Source organism: Mytilus galloprovincialis, chromosome 6, assembly GCF_965363235.1.
Source record: "Mytilus galloprovincialis chromosome 6, xbMytGall1.hap1.1, whole genome shotgun sequence".
In the NCBI taxonomy this organism is placed as follows: Eukaryota; Metazoa; Mollusca; class Bivalvia; order Mytilida; family Mytilidae; genus Mytilus; species Mytilus galloprovincialis.
Genome location: NC_134843.1, coordinates 66,768,303 through 66,791,578, shown reverse-complemented (window position 1 = coordinate 66,791,578; position 23,276 = coordinate 66,768,303). Strand labels below are relative to the sequence as shown.

The 23,276-nt window shown below is 31.6% G+C and overlaps 2 long non-coding RNA genes across 2 annotated transcripts; both read right to left on the bottom strand.

Moving 5' to 3' along the window:
- Positions 1-3,388: 3,388 nt before the first annotated feature.
- LOC143078275 (uncharacterized) lies at positions 3,389-7,944 on the bottom strand. Its single transcript, XR_012979148.1, has 4 exons — positions 7,889-7,944; positions 7,438-7,503; positions 6,474-6,533; positions 3,389-3,560 (listed from the first exon to the last, which is right to left on the bottom strand). It is a non-coding gene; the product is annotated as an uncharacterized LOC143078275 (long non-coding RNA).
- Positions 7,945-9,087: 1,143 nt separating this feature from the next.
- Positions 9,088-15,048, bottom strand: LOC143078274 (uncharacterized). The gene is made up of 4 exons (XR_012979147.1): positions 14,923-15,048; positions 14,546-14,615; positions 13,794-14,105; positions 9,088-9,218 (listed from the first exon to the last, which is right to left on the bottom strand). It is a non-coding gene; the product is annotated as an uncharacterized LOC143078274 (long non-coding RNA).
- Between the last annotated feature and the right edge of the window lie 8,228 nt (positions 15,049-23,276).

The following is a 23,276-nucleotide window of genomic DNA, read 5'->3' as shown; positions in this document are numbered from 1 at the left end:
TATTTTTGTACTAAAATATGAAGTACTGGAAATTTAATTTTAATATTTAGTACTATTTCTTTACTTTAAAATTATTGTAATATTTAGGTACTTGTATTTTACAGTACTTGATTAGTACTAGATATTTTCGACAGAAATAATACAATAATCCATGTTTGAAAATCATAATTTTAAGAGATTTGAAAAATGCTGAAAATGTAACGGTAGTAACCAAAAATCTGTAGTACCTAAATTTCAAGTACAAATTTAGTACTGTAAAAAACAGGTACCTAAATATTACAATAATTTTAAACTAACAAAATAGTACTGAATATTAAAAGTAAATTTCCAGTACTACAGATTTTTAGTACAGAAATAGTACCTATGCAAAAGTAGCTGTGTATATATATAGTGATCGTATCTTTCCCATCGAACTTTATGTAATATATTTCATTTCTATGTAGCAACATTCCTGCAGCGGCTGCATACAGAGTATATATCTCTCAGTTGCTACAATAATCCACAGCTTGTTTTTCCTATCATAATTTTCTTGATATCGGGTTCATGCTCACTAGGAAGATATTAAACCAAAGTTCCAAGTGGTACTCTTAAAATCGTCGCTTCGTAAATTTGACAGACGCCATCACGAGCTGATTGTTCTTTGTGTAATATAGATGACGATGTAAATGTTTAAATTGTTATGGCTACAATCCCCCCCCCCTTTCCCGAATATGACCTACCTAAAATTTCTTTGTTAACAACAGCATTATTATTTCATTTTCAAAATATGACTTTAAATGTTTCTATGTATATTCCGCCCTCTCTCTTACTGTGCATTCTTAAAATCATAAATATTGTTTTTAAGATAGGATTTTAAACAATTCAATTTTTAGACCGCTCTTGTCCTTCTCCTTTTTAAATCAGAGGTAAAATCTTCCCTTATTTTAATATCTTTGTGAAACTATACAAGAATTGTAGTCGTGTACGTCGTCTTTGTCCATTCTTCTCAGATTTTCATAAGGGTCGATGTTTTCCTCTCCATCTTGTAATACGATATGTCGATCACCTTCACCTGCCGGACTTCCGGATTCTGATATTTCAGCAAAGTTTACCATTGACAAAGAGTCTTCTTTGTTTGGTTTGCAATAAATATATACTTCGTCGTGACTGCATAATCGTTCATTACTGAGTTCACCTTCACAGTATGCAGGACAAGTGTCTAACGCATCGATATTACTGGTACTCACATTCGCGGAGGCTTCGGAATTTGTCAGATCTTTGGTACCAGCCTCATCCGTATAGGAATCAAGATCAGAACTGTTTTGATCTTTCTGTGATGCTTCGCCATATTCTGGTGAAGAAACTTTATGCATACTATCAGATTCGCCATTTTGTTTTGAATGCAGACAAGGGTTGATGTAAATGGTATCAGCAATGACTTCCAAGTACGATCTTTCAGACGTTGGGGAATTATTATCGGACTTATTTTTATGGGCATGTGCTTCTACAACAGACATACCTGTATGTAGTTTTGATACATTTGGGATCCTTTCATTTTCGCATATGGATTCGTAATTTGAAGAGAGATCTTCGGTATCTTTAGACGCATTGTGTGCATTTGCTTTCACAGTTTTGTTTAGCTGCATATTTAAGTGTCCTGTTTTGTATTTGTGAATAATACATATGTTACATGTAACTGACAAGCACAACACTAAGACAAGACCACCAGCTAACAGGCCATAGTACACTAGCTTTTCATTCGATGAAAAACCTGTATAAAGAAAACAATGATATGCATTTGTACACTTGTGGTTTTTTTTCTGTTTTATTTCAAAATTTCTACGTTTACATTTTTAGATATACGTTGTACACATAATTGCGAAACGCATGTTAACTTCAAAAATATGGTTCGATAATTTAATGCAACTGAGTTTCATATTGCATTGTTGACGTACATAAAATCCTATATGGATCAGAACAAAACATCAATAGGTTGTTTGTCTTTTCGTCGTTTTAATAGTTTTGCCACAACTTGTTTTGTCTCTTTTCAGATACATTTCTCCCTTTGGTATCTTCCGTCTCTTTTTTAGGGAAACTTTTAAATACATATTAAATAATTTTAAAGTAACAAAATAGTACTGAATATTAAAAGTAAATTTCCAGTACTACAGATTTTTAGTACAGAAATAGTACCTATGCAAAAGTAGCTGTGTATATATATAGTGATCGTATCTTTCCCATCGAACTTTATGTAATATATTTCATTTCTATGTAGCAACATTCCTGCAGCGGCTGCATACAGAGTATATATCTCTCAGTTGCTACAATAATCCACAGCTTGTTTTTCCTATCATAATTTTCTTGATATCGGGTTCATGCTCACTAGGAAGATATTAAACCAAAGTTCCAAGTGGTACTCTTAAAATCGTCGCTTCGTAAATTTGACAGACGCCATCACGAGCTGATTGTTCTTTGTGTAATATAGATGACGATGTAAATGTTTAAATTGTCATGGCTACAATCCCCCCCCCTTTCCCGAATATGACCTACCTAAAATTTCTTTGTTAACAACAGCATTATTATTTCATTTTCAAAATATGACTTTAAATGTTTCTATGTATATTCCGCCCTCTCTCTTACTGTGCATTATTAAAATCATAAATATTGTTTTTAAGATAGGATTTTAAACAATTCAATTTTTAGACCGCTCTTGTCCTTCTCCTTTTTACTTCAGAGGTAAATTCTTCACAAATTTTAATATCTTGGTGAAACTATACAAGAATTGCAGTCGTGTACGTCGTCTTTGTCCATTCTTCTAAGATTTTCATAAGGGTCGATGTTTTCCTCTCCATCTTGTAATACGATATGTCGATCACCTTCAACTGCCGGACTTCCGGATTCTGATATTTCAGCAAAGTTTACCATTGACAAAGAGTCTCCTTTGTTTGGTTTGCAATAAATATATACTTCGTCGTGACTGCATAATCGTTCATTACTGAGTTCACCTTCACAGTATGCAGGACAAGTGTCTAACGCATCGATATTACTGGTACTCACATTCGCGGAGGCTTCGGAATTTGTCAGATCTTTGGTACCAGCCTCATCCGTATAGGAATCAAGATCAGAACTGTTTTGATCTTTCTGTGATGCTTCGCCATATTCTGGTGAAGAAACTTTATGCATACTATCAGATTCGCCATTTTGTTTTGAATGCAGACAAGGGTTGATGTAAATGGTATCAGCAATGACTTCCAAGTACGATCTTTCAGACGTTGGGGAATTATTATCGGACTTATTTTTATGGGCATGTGCTTCTACAACAGACATACCTGTATGTAGTTTTGATACATTTGGGATCCTTTCATTTTCGCATATGGATTCGTAATTTGAAGAGAGATCTTCGGTATCTTTAGACGCATTGTGTGCATTTGCTTTCACAGTTTTGTTTAGCTGCATATTTAAGTGTCCTGTTTTGTATTTGTGAATAATACATATGTTACATGTAACTGACAAGCACAACACTAAGACAAGACCACCAGCTAACAGGCCATAGTACACTAGCTTTTCATTCGATGAAAAACCTGTATAAAGAAAACAATGATATGCATTTGTACACTTGTGGTTTTTTTTCTGTTTTATTTCAAAATTTCTACGTTTACATTTTTAGATATACGTTGTACACATAATTGCGAAACGCATGTTAACTTCAAAAATATGGTTCGATAATTTAATGCAACTGAGTTTCATATTGCATTGTTGACGTACATAAAATCCTATATGGATCAGAACAAAACATTAATAGGTTGTTTGTCTTTTCGTCGTTTTAATAGTTTTGCCACAACTTGTTTTGTCTCTTTTCAGATACATTTCTCCCTTTGGTATCTTCCGTCTCTTTTTTAGGGAAACTTTTAAATACATATTAAAGATTAAAGGGGCACTAGTTACGAGATATGAAAAAAACAAAATGGGATTTTGTATGGTTCAATCATTAATAAAAGGGAAATGAAAAATAATGATTCAATGCTGTTATAATAATAATTAAAAAAAAACATTACAGGTGAATTGTTCGACCTAAATTAATTTTCTATTCATTTGACCTTCAGTATAACCCATTACATTTGTAGCTTGAGATTGGTTACGCATGAATTACTCGTGTTTAGTCATCAAAAAAAAATAATGTCAACATTAAAAGTGAAACAAAGCTGAACTATTTTGTCATTCTTATACAGGTAAAAACGAGAATACAATGATTTTTTAACCTATAACATCAAACCAAACAGACCTAAAAACAAAATTCAATTGCACATGGTCACTAGTTTATTTCTAATTATGTTTATATCGGGTTATGTGACAGTCGACAGACTACGGAGGTCATATCGACAGTTAATTAGATGGCGTCTATTCTAAAATACACACGAAGTATGATTGAGTATATGCGTTGTTAACTGTTTATTTCAGACGTATTGTAATATGGATATACAGTTTAAATGTTGTAAATAAAATATGTTGTACGACTTTGCCCCCGCAGAGCTATAGAAAAACAGTACATTAACGGGTGTTACACGGACTCTTTTTAGACGATACACGGACTCTTTTTAGTTGTTACACGGACACTTTTTATGAATAGAATCACTCGTGCATGATCAGTGAGTTCATGGGCACTTTAACTTTCAATTAGATTTGAACTTTTTGGTTCACCGACTTATTTCTTGTCTTTTTATTGAACAAAATATTTACGTTAACATCAATATCTTTTTTCAAACATTTCCAGTTAAATGCTATTCACATCAGTACACTAAGGGATTAGACATTTAACTTCAATAGTGGGGGTATGGTTTTCTCCTAAAATAGATATTTTGATCCCAAATTTTATGAGAAAAAAATTATTATGGTCAAGCAGATGACAAATTAATGTTTTGAATGATTCCTGATTTTCCAAATACCGTTAATAGTGCTCATTGGCGGACCCAAAAAGGGGGGGGTCTGGGGTTGGCCGATCAATGCATTTGAATGGGGACATATAGTTGAAACCCCCCTTTTTAAAATGACTGGATCCGCCCCTGGTGCTAATTTAAACAAAAACATTTGGATGATGGCGTTGAAAAGTAAATAGTTAATATACTCAAAAAAGAACATACCACCCCCTTTATGAAGCAAAATATTCGGTCAATAAATGTTTTCTTCAATATATGGACATGAATAGTATTTTGGACAATGCTGAAAGTAAAGAAAGGATAATACTGACGTGAACATTTCAATAAAAATAAGACAGGAAATAAGTAAATAAAAATCAAATATAATATAAAAGATAAAATCCCTATCAACTCACCAATGCAGGATTGATCCTATAAACAAAAAGTGTTCATGAAATACACGTCCAAATAAGCAGCAAATCTAGAAGAAAATCATTCAACTTATGTCATCAATTTTGGGCGGTAAGCTGCGATTGGATCATATAGTAACACGTGTTTAATCCCAATCAACACTTGCAGATCTAAAGACGAGCATGAATTTAAAAAAAATCAAAGTATATTCCTGAATATATATAATATTCAGACAAAATCCAATTTTTTTCATAAATATTTCATTCATTAAGGAAGTAGGAAATTCATTCTTTTGATACCTTTATATTGTTATCGAATTTATATCAGTGGCGGATCCATGTCTAAATCCAGAACAAAACAGGGGGTCCAACTTTATGTCCCCATTTACATGCATTGATCTTCAAAAAAAGGGTTGTTCCAACCCCCGGGACCCCCACCACTGCATATTAAATTCATGTATTTGGCAACAAACGCGCGATTTTTACGAATTTTTTTAAGGGGGAATGGGGGGATTGAATGGCTCATCCTGCATTTTTTCATCAAAAATAAAGATCACAGCCTGTGTATTTTAAAATGAATTAGCCCCACTCCCCCTCCCCGCTTTCCGTTTTATTCATAAAAATCAAACGTTATCTTACTTACCACTAAAATATTACTTTTTACGAAGTTGCATTTTAAAAAGTCTTCAATGTGTACAACATTTATCTTTTACTTAAAATGGTTCTTTTTTTAATCAAATTATTAGATTCCTGATTTTTTTTCTTGAAAAAAAATCTCGGTTGAAGGAAATGAAAAAAAATGTGTTTATACTATAACTATACCTTACTGCTTTATGGCTATCTAAGTTTCTCAAATGTTTAGTCTTGCTTAAAGTATTATTACTTGAAACGTCGTACAAGTCAGATAAAAAACAAAAATAACAAAAGAAACAGGCCGGTTACAACCAGCCGAATAGTTTTTCTGCACTTGTAGTCAGGTCAAGGTCCTCGGCTATCGCCTCGGACCTTGACCTAACTACTCGTGCAGAAAAACTATCCGGCAACGGTTGTTACCGGCCTGTTTCTTTGTTACCTTTGTATTTTATCTAATATAAAACTTGAGTCAAATTGTTGAACATGGATTGACAGCTAATGTCCCTTTAAGTGGTCCCTTAATTTCAATATATCTTACCTGTTTCAGGTCGATCTGCTTCGATGGCTTTATTGTAAATGATCGTTGATGGCTTGATGTCTTCATATATAAGGGAAATAATAGTTCATTTGCTTAAATCGTAAGTTTTAATCGCAGAGAAGTCGAAGCGAACAAAATTACATTAAATACCGAAGTGATGAATATAAAAGTCGTTAAAGTATATTTGTTTTAATTTATGACGAACTGCTTACGAAGTAGATATATGCAGTATGATATAGAGAATCAACTATCACTTTATGAAATTCAAAGACAATAATTGACAATTAATTTGATTCAATATAATTATTAAAAGCTTGGGATTTTGCAAGCTTTTTTTTTTTTTTTTTTTTTAATATTTGCAGGTTGATTTAGCCCTAGATCTTCGATATGTCCCAAACGATATTTTACACGTTAAGAAAACAATTACTATTCACAGATGAATATCTTGCGTTTATCAATTGATCAAGAGAGGTTTACATTTATGGAAATATGAAAGTTTCGATTTTGGATATGAATGAATGAATGATGTATAACCATTAGCAACACAAGTAGTTGATCACAAATAATTAGCTTGTAAATGAATGACTGTGAGTATTAAATTTGTATGCAGAATAATGTATATAAGTATAAAGATAAGAAGATGTAGTATCATTGCCAATGAGACAACTCTCCAGAAGCGACCAATTGACGTAGAAATAAATACCTACAGATCACCGTAGGGCCAAATGACCCAGAAATCAACTACTAAAAGGTCACCGTATGGCTTAATGACACAGAAATCAACAACTACGAGTAAAACAATAAGCAAAGGTTTTTCTTTTGAACATTGTTTTTGTAGAGAGGTACATTAATCTGACAAGAATCTAATTAATAAGTAAAAAGACCAAAAACATATGTTATGTGCAATGTACACTGTAATTAACACTGTAATAAAAGCGCATATAGAGATTTTAAATAAACAAACCTGCCAGTCTTTGAGTTTGCATATCAGTAGTTATAACAGTTCCACTCACAGTATCGTACAATGATCCTTTAAATATATTAAACAGAAATGTTATATAGGGACTTGTATTGACGTGTGAGATTAAGTTCTGTATTGAAGGCTTCAATTCATGAAAATGTCTATACTATGGTTCATTGAAAACTATATATATAGACAAAATAAAGTAACCACATTTAAAGGACATAGCAAAGAAATTTTTAAGAGGTATTCTAAATCCAGCTTCAATGATAGTTTCTAATCTGATTGTTTTTATTCTAAAATGTTATATCAGTACATAACAAAGATAAACGGCATATCAAATAAAAATGTTTTCATTTTCAAACAAATAGTCTGCTGTGCAACTTTAAGAGCAAATTTAATCATTTAACCCTAAATTTTAATTTAAATCATTTGTGACATTAATCTCTCTTACTTTTCGTTGTATTTTGAGGCTCCGTCTTGGATGTGTTATCTGTTAGAGATTCTATATGTGAATATTTGATATTCTATCAAAACTTCAATATTTCAATCATAATGCACCATGTACTTCTTTCGAGTTTTAAGACAGAGGTTTACCTAGCTTTAAAACCAGGTTAAATCCACATTTTTTTACATTAAAAAATGCTTGTACCAAGTCAGGAATATGACAGTTGTTATTCGAATCATTCGTTTGATGTGTTTGAGCTTTTGATTTTTTCATTAGATTAGACACTTTTCAAAATGAATCTTCCTTGGGGTTTGGTATTTTTGTGATTCAACATGATTAGGGAGAACAACAAAGACCTATAATATATTTTAGTGTGAATCCCGGTTGATAATTATGTGGTCTTTACTTTTTTCGATTAAGTCCGACTAGCTGAAGATTGTCATCTTCCGGTTTCCATTTAAAGCTTTAACAAATAACTGTTCCGTCAAGATTTTTTCCTTCGAAAAACGAGCGCAGTCATAATAAAACAACCTATTTAACGTTTCATATCTAATTACATATATATATATAATCAGTGGCGGATCCAGAAATATTCTTAAGAGGAGGGGGTATAACTGACTTTTAAAGAGAGGGCTTGCTTAAGTCATGCTTCAGTGATTCCCTATATGATCAACAACAAAAGCGGACCCTCGCACCCAGCCCTCCCCTAAATTCCGCATCTGCTAATCATATAATCAACACCTCCTACTTGTTTCAGGGAATATTTCATACTTCACATGATGCTTGCACATACAATGCAATTATGAACCGGATTGTTTGACTTTGGAATAGATTGAGAAATACCTTTTTATTGTTCCTGTTCAGTGCCATTTGCAACAGATATTAATATCAAAATCTTCTACAATTTCAATTTCAGATCTCGTAGGATGTAAAACAAAATCCATGAAGAAAATTAAACTGGTCTGCTTTTTTTATAGACATTTATCCTAAATCGACTTTCACTATTGATTTCTAGGTGTAAATTAAGATGTGATGTTTAAACCTCGTAATTTGTTTAGGATCGTTCATTATACGTTCAATGAGACAATGATAGTTGGTGCACTTTAATAAGTCTAAATAACCCATATAAATGAAAAGACATTATTTATACAGTTGTATTAAGAAATTATCCTTCTTTCTCTTATAGAGATCGACTAGAAGAAGAGTACAGCAAGTTCCTAGTGGGTGTAAAACTTCTTATATCGCCAACCAAACAACAAATCATACATGGAAAAATATCTAGTATCTATACCTTTAGTAGTAAGCTCATCTGCAACTCGTGTGTCATTGATATGAGCTGTCAAAATGTATGTAAAGTTTGATTTAAAAAATATATTATGTCCTTACAATAAAATATGATTTTATAAAATATATTTTCAAAGCAAATTAGGTAAATAGAATGATCTTCATAAATTTAACATCTTTAGTTCATACAAGTTAAGGGTCAACTAATAAACAAAAATCTTTAGTATATACATGTTTACTGTTAACAATTAAAAAAATATTTACAGTTTTTCACTTAGGCCGAAAACAGATAATCTGCAAATTACAGCAAATGAATTAATTTTTCATCACGTATTTTACAAAATATGATATACATTTTAGGTTTATCGTTCAGATTACGAAAACACGGCCGACACTCGGCTAACCGAGAGATTGGTCGGTTAATCTATATTGAGTATGTGGCTATATCGGCGGTGGGTCTGTTAATCGGGTTGGCTAAAGTCTGTTAATCAGGTGTTATCGAGGAAATTATTGGAAATTCTGCATGTTTCATTGTATAACTTTTTAAATGTATGTTTATCATAAAAATTATTCATGTCTAACAAAACAATTCAATGTACTGAATCCAGTGGTGTAATTATTATTTTTCTAGCTTCGATGTACGATCTATAAAATGAAAAGGCGTGTTACTCATCAATAAATGTATACACATTTTACACACACAAAATGTACACAAAAAGACACGTTGGTTGAATTTACTTGCATGCGATATTATGAACATCGAACAAAGACAGGCATTATGTTTGTAAACCAAATTGATATCATTGTGTGAAAAATCTACACAAAAATCTGTATTTTGGTGACATAAATCAATCTTTATTTAAAACCTGGTCTGTTAATGAGTCGGATGTATAAAACCCGGTCTGTTAATTGGTCTGTTAAGAGTTATGAATTGCAATAAAAGGATAATTTTATTGCTTTATGGGGTGTTATCGGATCAAATGGGTAGGCTCAAGACGAGTGGCTAAAATATACGGAAACAACACATGAGCAATGAAACATAATATATACGGAAACACTGACATGAACAATGAATTTAGGCCATGAATATTGAAAACTGATATAAAAAAGTGTAATATTAAAGTATTATTATACGTCATGTTAAAATGCCATATTTTGATTGCCTAATACGAAGGTGTTAATTTACTCTATCACATGGCTGAGTGGGTGACAATTTTTTGGAATGTCACCCTCTCGGCTAGACCAATCAAAAATCGGCAGTTTAAACGACAATGAATTGAATCTACATCAAGTTATTTTATAGACAATGCTTAAAGTTCTAATTTACTATACAACGAAGCGTGGAACGACTCAAACTTATTTCTTTTGGGAAAACGTATTTCACTTGTTAATATCTTTACTTTAAAACCTATAAATCATTGTGTGTTATGCTTATTAAGGAATAACAGTACTGTAGTTGAAGAGTTGCCACCGTCAATTGTAGATTTGACGGTCGCAAATGCAGTTTTACTGGCGACGCGTAGCATTAATTGCATTAGAATTGTTGATATTAAACGCTTTCGTTCACCATCGATGGGTTTCAACTGGTGATGTACATTTCATCATGTTCATTGTGATGTATATTTCTCAGCCAGATATGAGGCCTTTTGAAAGGGGTATTTACCCAAAATTTAAGTAAAATAAATAACAATAACAAAATAACAACAATTGAAAATATTTTTTTTCTTGATAGCAGAGCTTTTTTCCCGTTTCGGGCCTAATCCTTGTATCGTTTATATGTCAAGTCAATGCACTACTATTGTCTATTTACTTCACATCTGAAGATTTTTCAAATACCCGTTACGCTGTCAAGTACGTGACTACATAGAAAATACTTTATAATAAAACTCATCTGTTAAAGAAAATGATGATAGGACATTCATTATAATAAATCAAATATCACATAGCTGAGAGGGTGATAGAGCAGATCGGTATCCCTCGAAAAAACATTGTCAACCTTGAGTTGACAATGTTTTCTCGGGACCCAATCTGCTCTATCACCCTCTCAGCTATGTGTTATTTATATCTTATCCCATAGTTGTTACGGATACGGATAAATTTTTAAGATTTACCTGTTACACTGCACTTAAATATGTAATAAAAAGCTTAAAGATTATAACCTGTTTTTCCATATTTGACCTGGTATCACCCCTCGACCCATATCGGCCCTCGGCTAAAGCCTCGAGGCCGACATGGGAGTCTCGGGATGATACCAGGGCTAATATAGAAAAGGGCATGTTATAATCTATACATATTGATTTCATCCAAGAATGGTCGCATATATCATGTGGATTCTGTTTAGGTTGTCATGAATGACACTAATTTGTATCTAAATTGGTATTAACCAGTATATAAATCAGAGATAAACGTCGTAATGTAACTAAACATCAGTAAGTAAAATATATTGGGATGCTAGAATATATAAAGAATAAAGAAACAATAATGAGTAAGATAAAATAAAATGTAGAGAAAAGTAACAGACAATTTAAAGAATATAGAAATAAACAACACCCCAATCCGGACCCTCATTGTATACACGAGAATCTGGATGGAAACACAGAATATATAGAATAATAGATAAGGACAGTAGGAAGTGATGCATTAATAAAAAAAGATAGAAAAAAAAACAATAACTGTTTGAGAATAAAGACATGAAACACCACTGGGTGTTGAAACAGTAACGGATTGCTATGTACTCATATTGGTAATAAATGCTAAAAGTTTACATGCGGACAACTGCAGTTCTCCTCTGCACTTATGTAGAAAGGAACTAAATGGAATAACATGAATTAAAACTTGAGATAACCAAATGTAGCTGCATTCGCTCCTTTCCATTTACTTCTTTAGACTGATTTGTAAACAACAGATGATTCAGTAATAGAAGAAAAGAACCAATCGGGAGATGTTGACGATTTAGAGTTTAACGTCCAGTGACAAATATCATGTGCATATGTTAACGACAACACGTTATATGTACCCTGTGTTGTATTAGAAATACACTTTCGGACGGATTTGAGAACGTGCTACTTTGAACAGACACAAAAATTAAAGCTGAAGAAAACGTTAATAATAGATTCATGAATATTCCAGCAGGCAATCCATATCCATATATTGAAGTGACACACCCCTTAATAAAATGCAAAGGAAGTCAAAATAAAAATGTTCTTACTAGAAGGATACTGTTGCAGCGTATTGTGATTTTTTTTTTACTCAAGAGCATCTCATTCTTAACTTTTTCAAAGGGAAAATATAAAGGTAGCACAACTATTGTCGTGGCTAAATAACTCTTAACTGACACAATTTCAATTGTCCAACCCATTAACAGACTTTATTCCCATAATGTTCACTAAAACGTGGTATTACTCACGTTATATTACAATTATGAAATATTTACTAATTTCAATTTAATTTTTAGAACCAAAGTACGATTTTGTGTCCTTTAAATGATATCTAAAATTGTTTTTTTCGCCTTTCATTACAAAAATTGCTATGCGTATAAGCATAAATACTACATACTTGCGCGACGCCTTTTAGTTTTACTGAAAACTGCGCAGACTATGAAATGTTTTTACAGTTGGAAAATGTTCTATGATATATATCATTTTGTCAGACACTTTTCTTTTTTTGATTTGATTCTTATAATGTACCTAAAATCTGTATATTAAATAGATTTTAATATTAAAATTGTGCGTTTTACTCTTAACAGACGTATAACCAACCCGATTAACAGACCAACCGCCGATATAGCCGCATACTCAATATAGATTAACCGACCTATCTCTCGGTTAGCCGAGTGTCGGCCGTGGAAAAGTACAATGTCAAAGCAATAAATGGGACACAAGAATAGTTTGTATGTAGAGAAATACATTTATCATGTTTATTGGTCTGGCTTTTTAATATTGAGTGTGAGCATCTGTGTGGTCCAGAAAATAGTTTCTGACGCATACAATTTATAAAGTGTTATATTCCCAATGTTTTAATGAGAACTTATGCTATATTCATTTCATAGTAGACACCCTACTCGTCTCATGGTGTTTCCGACGATAGATAGTGATCCCATTCTAATGTGTAACATACAACTTTTATCCATGGTTATGTGTTTATAAGCTTTGTGTCCTCTTGTTGTAAGAAGGTTGATGATTTTTTTAGAATTTTCAGAAAATCTTAATCAAATCAAGAAATTATGATTTTCGTTTTGACATTTACTGTAGAGTTAAATATTTATGTATTTCTTTACTTCATTTTGTTAAAAGTGAAACCATTTAATAATGGTGTGTAATTTGCTAAATCAAATTATGAAACAACTAAGTCTTATATGAATTAAGATGTTAAATGGTGGCGTGTACAAAATGAATTATGCATGCGACGTGGTTTTCCTTCTGGCTTGTGGGTGAGTTTTGAAAATTTGAAATGACGCAAAATATAAAAAACAGATATGACTAAAGTCCTATGTTTTTGCTACAGTGTAAATCGCAGGGTTTGTTTTATTGTGCATGGTTGACTGTCTGATTCTTGTGGAGACATTTACCTAAGACAAAAAATGAAAGATCTGTTGGGTAAACTCAATAAAAATATATTCAAAACTTACATTGCAATCTGAGTGTAACGTTTGTCTGTTTAGCAACTTTGTTGATTAAAACCTCGCACCAATATAAACCAAGGTCTTCTTCTGTTATATTTGAAATTTCTAAATTGTATTCTCCTTTCATTAGATCTTCAATTATCCTTAATCTGTCGTGGCCGTACGCACTTGGGTTTATATCTAAACCACTTGATATAAAGTAGTCTCTTCGTCGCCATAGTGACGTTGATGTTCCCGAACTAAGACATTGCAAGGTAATGGTCTCCGCAAGATTAACATATTCTGTCGTATATGTTCTTCCTCGCACAAAAAGAGCAACTTAAAATAAATAGAATTTTATGCAGTTTCAAAAAGTCACATAATTATAATAAAAAGATAAATGATTATGTTTATTTATTTTATCTGACCATTACATCCCATATCATTTGTTCTACCAGGGGTGATCTTGAATATGCATGAAATATTAAGACAGTATAAGCTTATGATAAACTATTTCACACTTTTATTGACCCCTTCATTTCTATGTAGATTTCACATAAAAGCGTCTTGCACACAGATCTTCATAGATTTGTTTTATATAGTCTATCCAAAGTAAAACAATATATCGGAATGAATAACTTTGTAAATATCTAATTAACAATCAGTTGCTGTCATTTTTCATAATCAAAAGAAACAGAATACGGCCTGTTTCTGAACACCATACCTTTTTTAATAGCAGTTCTGATTGATTTGACATACAGAAAAATATATGTACATACCATACTGTAAAGAAGCCAAAATAAACAACACATATGCTTTCATTCTACAGTCACTACGTCATTCTAGATCCTAAAAAAAGAACAAAACTGTGCTTTCAATTCATGTTCAGTACAATACCGCCATTAGAGCTAGAACGAACAGATGAATATTTTCAAAAAGTCATTCCGAAAAATAACTGATCATAATGAAGACAAATCAGTAAAAATGATCAGTAAGAACAAAATAAATATTAAAAGGCGTTAAGTTGAATTATATGCTATTCTAACTTTCATATTCATAATCATAATGTAATAAGAGTGCAAATATGATTTCTGTAAATGTTATATGTATTGAACTAGTTTAAAATCATTATCAATGAAGAAAAAAATATAATTACCATAGTTATGACTTATAACTAATTGTTGGAGCTTTTTGTATCAATTTTTGAGAGAAAACAAAACAAAAAAAGAAATATCCATCGCATGTGAATTCCTGTTACGCAAATGCTATTGATTTCCTGGCACACCAAATAACAATTGAGAGTTCAATTATACCGGAAAATCTATTTGCAATAATGAGGAAATATTTTGGAAACATCCTTTGTGTATTATTGTCATTTACTTATTTTTAATACACCAATAAATATTCTGAAAAGATTTAATAATGTTTTGTTTTAAGTTTTTTTGTACCTGCTTTTATGTTTTTTTAACTGCAATGTTCACAATGTTTTTGCATTTTATACCAATTTCCGATTAGGTACATTGTTTGAAAAGATATGGCTCAAGTTCAATAAGTTATAATAATGCAACAGTGTATCCATATACCGATACTATTAATTACATATATAGTGTGCTAGTGACCTAATACGATATACAGTGGGTCAGTAAATTCCATTTTCCAAAAGCTGCTAAAATCACCATTAACCTACATTCAGAATATTTAGCATTTCACTTGCCGGAATTTGCCATCCGTTTCTGTATAAAAAGATGTATTGACAACTATCCACCAGAGTTCAAATGATGACGATAAAAGCTATTACGGGCACCGCATGACCTTCGGTAATGTAACCGATACCGTATAGTCTTTAAAAAAAACTGCGACATGAAAAATATGAAACATTTCAAATGAGAAAAACAATGGTCTAATTTATACAATATAAATTATGAATAACATATATGACAGACAGGAACCAACGACAAGCACTAAGACCAGCTACTGCCTGTGAATAGACACATAAAGAATATGTCGGGGTTAAACAAGTTTTTAGCGCTCAAACCTCCCTTTACTATAAGGGCAATGGTGTTGACACGACATAAGAATAAACTGTAAAACTCAGTTACAAATGGCTTTACTCAGTAAATCGGAACAAAGCACCAATAAACCAGCTCAAATTAAAACAAAAGACACAAAGCACATATATAAAAGTACTCACAGTTACTGATAGCTATTGATGTTCGAAGCCAATTACAACTGATAAATAAATCATTTTTCCCATACTAAAGTATCAATCAATACACATTCAACTGGATTTAATGTAAGGATCCACATAAACAGTCTGAGAAACGCATGTATTTGTGCAATCCTAAAAAAAATCAACAAAGTGGAGGATAATGAGTGGTAATAACTTTACATGCATGTATTAATATATATGTAGGTATGTTTCAATTAATCAAAAACCAAAACAATGTTAGTACCGATTTAAACAACAATACAATACTTCACCACGGCGTTCAATTGTTAGCCATTTAAGAATTGAATATGCTTCTTTTTGTAACTTCATTGGGGTGTAAAAGCGTTGACCGAAGTACATTTTGTAGGAAACGCGGAAGCGCTTCATTCTTAAAAATTATGTGCGCACGGTCAACGCATTCAATACTTATAATTACTTTTTTTTAGCTAGGATCATGAAAACACGATTTTTATCAAGTTTTTATTTAATTTACCTGTGCACTTTATTGTGTGACCTCGTGTCATCATGAATGATAAATTTTGTTTTGTAATGAAGTTGATTAGTTAACATGGATCCTGTCTAGATTTACGAGGTTTATAAACAACAACATCGTAAAATGTATGATGTGATATCCTGTTTTTAAACGCGACTACAGATGTGGACATAACAAACAAGTTGTGAAATATACACATCGTAAAAAAAATCTTGGCAGTTTCCAAAAGATTACCAAGAGACTGATACGAGGACACTGTACCAATAAAATGTTGTATGGTGATGTCCAGATCTAACTCCGGAAATATGTCGTGAATACGATTACACAAAATATATAGACACATTTCATTATCGGAACACACTGATGATATCTGATCCACTGGTTTTGTGTGGATTTAAGTTTTGTAGTGATGTGTCTACATCTGCTGATTTGATTTCAATTTCTGTATACTGCATTTCTTGATGCACATTCAAAGTCGAGGCTAACTCTGTCTGGCTGAAAGTTGAGGTTACGTTGGTTGGTGATGTTTTTCAGGAGATTGAAGAATCTTATATAAGTGTAAGCATCTCGCTGTCGAAGCAAAGAATACACCAATGGAATCATGATTGTGCCAACAAATACATGAAAGAGTGCTGATCTCTTACTTTCGAATGTAGGCAGTTTTGGGGCAGTCTCCAGGGTCTGGGCATCCCATGGTGCATCTCTGAATTTTGTTATTTATTCATCATAAATTGATGGTATAGGTACCGTGTAGTTTCTGATCTGCATCTAGATCTAATTGATTCTAATATCTTTCGACTATTGACTGAATCAGATGCATGGTCTGGTAGGTGATTGTGTGGTTGGCAAATCTTTGAAGGTACATCATTTCTTGTGCATATTGTAGCCCTGCAATTTCTGTCTATGGACTTCCAGGAGATCCAAGTATCTCTTTTGTTGTTCTGGCGGTATGTGTAGCCATTGTATATCAGATGGTTTGATGGGAATACATTTTTTTTAACTTTTTGTGTTGCACGATGGGAAGGATAATTGAATTATTAAGAATTTTCTAATTGCATAAAATTCATACAACTGAAACTTTTATGAAATAAAGGGGAAAAAAACTTTCCTACTGACTAATGTTTTATTGTAGAATTTGTTTTGATTTCACAATTTTTTAAATCATAAAAAGTGTATTTTTATAAATAAATATTAAAATGGTAATCCAAGAGAAAAAAATATCCCTAATTACATATTGTTATAAAAACACAGAGGTTTAACTTGTTTATTTAATTTTTTCATCTAATTCACATTTCGCCTTAGTACATTTCCCATATCGCCTTAGTTTTTTTACCTTTTTTACCTGGAATTCACAACTAAGGCGAAATGGGAACACACCAACTAGTCTATATATCCTTCATATCATGTGTGTCAATGTCCCAGGAGCAATTAATGTAGTGTTTTGCATGTTTATATTTCGGCATCATTGTCACAAGTTTAACAGAGGGGATCTGACATTTTAAATTTTTTAAGGTGGGGGTAAAAAGAAATAGTGAAGTATTATGAAAAGGGGGGGGGGAGAAAATGTTATACGTTTCAAAGCCCCTCCAGCCAGATAGAAAATGATAAAATTCTATTTTAGCATAGGTGTACTGAAAATTCGATGTTTTAATTTAAATGGCCTAGCTATTAATAGACTTGTAGGAAATCAGGAAATACGAAACAAAGATTGAAAATAAAAACATAGATACTATTTTTTTGATCTGCTAACCGCGTTGCGTGTTTAAAAGGTGGTAATTTTAAGGGATGACATCAAAAGATCGATGTAGGATAAAAAAAAAAAAAAAAACTTAAATCAAATAGTTTGGGGGTGGGGGGGTCAACATTGCTGCAAGTTTTGTTAATCTAAAATCGATTTTACATATATCCCTATTGGTCAATCAATTTTTCCTAAATTAAGTTAAGAGGGGGGTCAGTGAAAAAACTATGTGAATTAAGTTTTTTATCCTTTATTGAACTTTTGATGTCGTCCCTAAATGAAAAAAAAACGTTACATTTTGTTTCGTTTCGGCATTCTGTTTCAACTCGGCCGATTCCGTACCCTGATAGAAGGAGAGTAGCGGATTCTACCGAGGATTGCCGAATGTCGTTTCGGTTCATATCGCTAATCTGGTTACCTGACACTGAGACTACTATACCATGTTGCATGTTGTCGTTCAGCTATACAAATGATCCAGTTTTCAGTGTCTCGTTTTCAAAATGGAAATTACCTAGTATATTTATAGAATAAGATGTGAACATGTTGACCTAATATTGCCATTATTGGTTGTGGACAAGAAGGTACGGTATGTGATATCAGAGACATATATTATGAAGATTTTGATGATTTTTGTGTAGAAAGGCACACCTTAATATTTGTTTAATATGTTTAAAACCTTTTCTTTCCAAATTAAAGTAACTCGCTATATTTTACTTTGCGTAATTATTATCTCATGGCATGGTTGGGAGAGGGGGGAGGTCGTTCTTCCTCAATCTATGCTTTTGAATTGGGCCTAATGGTTGGAACCCCTTTCTCTCAATCGGCAATCCTCCGGTGACTCCGCTACTATCCTTCTGGATGAGGTACGTACGGAATCGGCCGAGTTGTGAGGAATTTCTCTTTTTAGTATATTACTAGAAGTCTATAGATACACTGTATTGACGTATTCAGGTATTGCCTGTCAGAAATAGGCAACTTTTTTTTAATATTTATCCAAATGTTTCTTTCTTTAATCATGTATAATAATCAATTTGAGGTAATTATTACGCTTGTTCATAGGACATTATTTACCCTTATTTGAATGGACTCTTGCACTTCAATTTATAGGGAATTTGCACTTTTAAAAAAAGGACATTAGCGCTTTAATCTATATACAACATTTGCTCTTTTGCAATATTTTCTTCTAATGAATCTCCTCCTATTTTGTCTGGGGCATAGGACTGCTAGGTTTGACCTACTTATTATGTTAAAATATTCCCTGAGGACTGAGGTTGGAAATTTGTTTGGATGAACTTCAAACCCATAAGGTTAAGTAGTTGACTTTTTAGGGGAAATTCATCATCCTGGCTTTTAAAATTAAGTATAGAACAATATCACGAGATTGCTAGTTAGCCAATCAGAATAACGTACATTGTATTATAATGAAACATCTAATGTAATTATTAATTTTTAACAGATGAGGTGTAAAGCTTGAGTTGTTACATTGTGTTAGTTGACCATCATCCTCCTTTTATGGAAAACCTGTGTGATAAATCTATTTTTTCCTAGAAAAAAATTTCAGAGTTTGCATGAATGTTTTAATTTCCACTACTGGAACTTGTCTCTGAATTTTTTTTCCGATATACAGTACTACCTGTGACATTATCTTATTCATGGTGGCCCTTAACATTATGTCCACCATGGTGGCCCTTTATGTCCATCATTATACCCCCTGTTGCTTAATCAATACACAAGGTATTAATCATAAACTAGTCAAGGATAAAGGGAAATCTTGGGTGCATTGAAGTGTTAAAATGATATAACATACAGGTCATATGTCTCAGGTAAAATATACATACATGTATATGTGTTTGTCAAATTCAATAACTGTGATTATGTCAAAAAATTCAAAAACAAAATGAAATAATAAAACTATTTGAACAAATAGCTTTATATATTTTTTTTAATTGACTCATGACTATTTGTTTGACAATATACCTTTTAAATAGCTTTTAATCAATTTTAAAAGTTATTTTTTACATGTACTTTATGGTAAGAAGAATAAATGAATATCATCTTCTAATATAATGCAAACTTTCCCAATGCCTGCCTTTTTCTATTGAAAAGGTGTTATTCAAATTAATTTTCTTAATTCAAAATGGTTTATAATTAGATCATTGTAGATAGACTGATCTGCATTCAACACTGTTTTACAAATGTTAAAAAATGTTTTTAGGACTTATTCTAAATAAAATTAAGGCAATTCATTATTTCTCTATTGAATAAAAATATCCGAAATATTCATTACAACAATATTTCATAATATTTTTATTGTCATATAAACATATTGTATTTAGTTTGTGACAAAAAAAACCAATTATAATGCAAAGATATAGAAATTAACACATGGAATGTTTTTTTTTAGGTTTCTGCCCTCAGTTCTAATTTACGACTATTTTATAAAGGAGCCAATATTTTAAGCATGTTCATATATTGAGGTTTAGCATTTCTTTCATTTTATTATGAGAAGGTAAACAATTTTCAAAAAGATTATCTCAAGTTATTTTGGTAATTTTACAATTAAGGAAGGAGTGTTCTCCATTGTCCAGCAAGTGGCGAAGTTTACATATTCTATCCTTTCTAGGAATTATATATTGTCCACTATTTTCTATTTCTAAATTATGACCAATAACTCTCTACTTTAGGGACACATTTGAGTATATACAGTTTTTATCAAAGTTTTTATTCTTAAATCTATTTTTAAAAATATTCTTATATTTTTCTTTAAATTAATTTTTCATCAAGGTCTTTAAAAAGGTTTAATTCATTCAAGTCCCTGCAATTATTAACTTTATCTCAAAGGCCTGGGTTGAGGGAAATATTCTTTCCAAATGTATACCAAGAATATGTACATGTATCATGCCAGTCCAGCAATTTCAACAATATAATGTACACACAAAAAAATGATTTAATTAATAGACCATAAAAGTGTCACCATCTATATAAGTGTACTTTGTCAAATTTTAGCCTTAATAACTGACAGAAATTAGCCAAACCAAAGATAACATATTTAATTAGTTCATAGTTGTTTAAAAAAGCAAGACAATTTTTTTTTCATAAGATTCACTTCATTCAGAGATGGGAACATTTTTCATTATGATTAGCATTTTTAATGAGTTTTTATCAAAATTTGATGATAACTAAGTTGACATTTGGAAAATAAGTCTCTTCAACAATGCAATAATTGTTCATGCACAACTCCTATTTTCAGATTTAAATAAAATAAAGATAGACAAAAATGTTTTTTTTTCCTAAACTGTATAGTGATATTTGTAGTTCTCCTAAATGCTTATAGATGTTATCAAAATTAATTGTAAAAGGATTGATACTGATCAGTCTATTTTGTTAAGAAACAGGCTTGTTAAAAATTACTTGCCTCATGATTTCTTTAAAAATACCATTTGCTTGATTATAAGTTATTATTAATAATAATTCATTAAATAATGCAAACAAACAATTGAATAAAGAACATCATGTACATTTTTTTTTTACTTAAAATATAATTATTTAAAATCTGTTGTCTTTCAAATGCTAGTCAATAACTTTATCTTTGACTTTTTTTTGTTTTTTTGCTATTCAAAATTCTTACCAAGATGAAATTAAAATAATAAGAAACAAAAATATACAAAAATGAATATAAAAAAAAAATAAAAAATAAAAAAAAATAAATTTGAATAAATTTAAAGACAGATAAATCAATAAATAATGTAAATTAACAAAGAATAAAACAATATTTTATTCTACATTTTCAAAAAAAGGTGAAATGTCATTTTTAAAAAGAAACCTGAGTAACCTGTACAGGTAAATTTTAATGAAACATACAAGCTGAAAACTTCAACCTTGATTGATTTCAACAGGTAACATAATTAGATAAATTTAACATCAACCTTTGTTTTATGACCCTAATAAATGGCCAACATCTCAAGATTGAATACCCCAATAAATGGCCACCATTTGATGTTGACCATGCAAGAGGGTGGACATAATTAAGAGGATGTCACAGGCTGTACTGTACATTTTGTACTTTAAAACATGAGATATTAAAGTGGTAGAGAAATATAATTTTTGAAACTTCAATACTTTTATATGGCATGGATCTAATCATTTTCTGCAGAAATTAAGGGGGCTCGCGGGTCTAAATCGATTTTTTTTATCTAATATAGGATTTCGATATATTTTTCTATAAATGAACTTTGTCTTATACTTAATAGAAAAATCAAATAAAAAAATGGGGTCACCGTTCATTTACGCTCACAATCTCCCTTCGAAAGAAGCATACATTTTTGTAAATGTCCTTTTTTTCTGTTGAACTAATAGGAGAAATAGCGGTAATATCGAAATAAAAAAAGAACTAAATTACAGAAATCGCTTAAATTTTACAATTATTTAGTTTATGTACAGCTTATTCGAAAACAACAATAAAAAATATAGGTCACCGATGAGTTAAAAAAGATATTTCAATTTTAATGCCAAAAAATGACATTTTTGCACCAAAGGGAGATAATTTGGAGCTTTTTCAATGATATCTACATTTTAAAAGTCAGCTGGGGCCAACACGAATTGATTTTTTGGAATGATTTTTGTGCCATATGATAAAGTAACAACTACTTAAGGTAATTAATAAAATTTGTAATGAAAAATAAGTGTTTCATTTTTTTCTGAAAATTTTATACCCGTGAGCCTCCTTAAGCCATAGATAAACCAATGCAATTCTGCTAATATTAAAGGACAAGGTATGATGAGGGCCGTTTCTGCCCCCCTTTTTCCAGATTTTGAAACTTTGTAGCTGGAACCCAACCCGCCCTTGGAATGAACTGCAGTAATTTATGCTCATCCACATAGCACCTTACTTTATTGTGCTATGTGCTCAAATCTGTGCAAACTACGACCTTGAGTTGAAAAGGCAATAGCAATGTATAAGTGATGAATTGGCTATTTAATAAAACCGTTGCTAGGCAACCTTCCTTAAATTCACCGGAACACAAAAAAATCATTGTTTTGTCTAGTTTCTATACAAAGACTATCAATGAT